This window comes from Cynara cardunculus, assembly GCF_001531365.2.
Source record: "Cynara cardunculus var. scolymus isolate 2C chromosome LG 7, CcrdV1, whole genome shotgun sequence".
Lineage (NCBI taxonomy): Eukaryota > Viridiplantae > Streptophyta > Magnoliopsida > Asterales > Asteraceae > Cynara > Cynara cardunculus.
In genome coordinates this window covers 1,765,136-1,767,699 of record NC_037534.1, presented here as the reverse complement: position 1 = coordinate 1,767,699, position 2,564 = coordinate 1,765,136, and positions in this window count along the sequence as shown.

Here is a 2,564-nt window from a genome sequence, read left to right as displayed (position 1 = left end):
TGCATCTGATTCCTATTTTGGGAAACCAACTTGCAAAATAATTATAGAAAAATAACTAAAATTCATTTCTTTTTAAAAATTAATGCAATAAAATCTATTTTTCATTTCAAATCTCGTTTTTTTAAATTCAGATATCAAATTGAAAATTTTTCAAAAAAATCCAAATTACCACGATAAAAATTATTTTTTACTAATGCAATAAAAAAATCAATTTAATAGAAAAAAATTAATTGATGCAATAAAAAATAAATATTAAATATCACATTCAAAATTTTTATATCTAATCAATATGTGTCAATATTAAAGTTTAAATCAAATTTAGCAAATCCAACCAAAAGTTTGATAGAGACCCTTAAATTATCTGTTACCTGTTCAACAGATCAATCAGACCATTAAATAAACAAAAAGTTCGATAGAGACCCCTAAATGACGATTTTAAAAGTTGGTTTCCCAAAATAGGAATCAGGTGAAAGTTGGTTCCATTTTGGTGTAATTTTCCCATTTTTCTATAATTATTTTTCAAGTTGGTTCCCCAAAATAGGAATTAGGTGCAAGTTGGTTCCCCAAAATGACGATTTTGAATGTTGGTTCCCCAAAATAGAAATCAGGTGAAAGTTGGTTCCCCAAAATGACGATTTTGAAAGTTCGTTCCCCAAAATAGGAATCATGTGAAAGTTGGTTCCATTTTGGTGCAATTTTCCCTTTAAAAAAGTAATATTAATATGTTTTCTTGTGCAGATCATAAGTTTTATTCCAGATCATTTAGCCTCAGCCATTGAATAAGCCAAAAAAAAATTTATCTCATATTATTATTTTTGGAGGCGGACAGAGACGGACCAATAAACCTTTTCAAATTGTGGCACCATTTGACTACAATAAAAATATATAGGGAAAAATTTCAAACGGTGACACCGTTTGATTATAAGAAACAAATATACCGAAAAAAATTCAAACGGTGGCACCATTTGACTAAGAAAGTGACACTAACAAGATTCGAACTTGAATCTAAGGTGAAATAAAAGTTTTGCAAATTAAACCAACTTTACCAAATAAAATTTCTTCTAATTGTAGTTTTAAAAAACATACGGTGGGACACAACAAACTAATACAGTCGCACATTTAACGAACCTAAATTTTTTTACCCTTTAACGAACAAATAATACGGTAGCCCGTGCCATCGTATACACCACTATAGATCCGTCTATGAAGGTAGGTTTCGTATTAATTGATTAAGGTCGTCACTAATCAAGTTTTTAGACAAATAATAATTATATTTTATTTATTTATTATTATTTAAAAAAAAAAATAAGATTTTAAGGTTGATGAGGGAGGGTTTGGATTGTAAGAGAAGACTAGTACCCGACCCATGTTTCTCGCTGCCTGCTCCACTTCCATTTTACTCTTCTTTTTTGTCTTTTTCTTTAAATTATATAATATAATATAATATAATATATAATTCAATATTAAAATCTAAAACTTTAACCCTCAATATCTCTGAAGTCTGATTTAAAATTATTTTTTAATATCTCTAAAGTCTGATTTATCCAGATGTTTGGGTATTAAGAGTGATTTTTTTTAAATAAGAGCTTAAAAGCTCTAAATGTCATTTGAAAATTTAAGTGGTAAACATATCATTTACTACCTCTTAATCCTAATTCATCCTCTATCAAATGATTCATATTTTTGCACTAGTTTGATATATTAAGATTTCAGATGTAAAAACAAATAGTCTTACATATCCAGATTTTAAATTTTAGCATCACCTCTTATTAATCAGAAGTGAAATTAAATTTCAGACTTCAACACCTATTAAAAAACAAACACTATCTTAGTATTTATTGTAATAGGTATTATTGAACGTTTATTTTATATTTGAACAAATTTATATATGATTAATTGGTTATCAGTTAGTTTATGGAGTTTAAACGTGAAGTTAAGGAATTATTTACATGTAGGAAGTTAATTATATTAAAGAATGGCTATGAATGTACTGGTATATGGATATACTCGTGATTGAATTTTGAAAGTTAAGGAGTCATTTATCAAATGTTTACCAGCAAACATTTAGCGTGTGTTAATTATCTTCTGGATGAGTAAGCACTTACCAATAATCCATTTTGGGGGTCTAAAATGTTACCGGATATAATAAGTGATGGTGGTCATTTTTCTGCTAAATGCTCACTGGTAAGCATTTCGTAAACTGTCCTTAAGTTTTTTTTGGCGTATTATATATATATATATATATATATATATATATATATAGGGAAGGGTTCAAACGAGAACCCCTGTGATTTACGAGAACGCAAGAACAATCCAATAACATCATATTGTGATAAAAAAATAAAATTAAAAGATTTTTTAAATTAAAATTAAAATTTAAAAAGATTTAAAAAAATTAAAATTAAAAGGGTAATAATGGAACATCAAATCTTTTAAACACGATCATYATTATCATTAGTCTTATCAAATCTTTTAAACGGTTACGAAATAGGTTAGGATTGTACTAGGTGTGATAATCATGTAATATGAGTGTGATAATCATGTGATAGGGGTGTGATAATCAC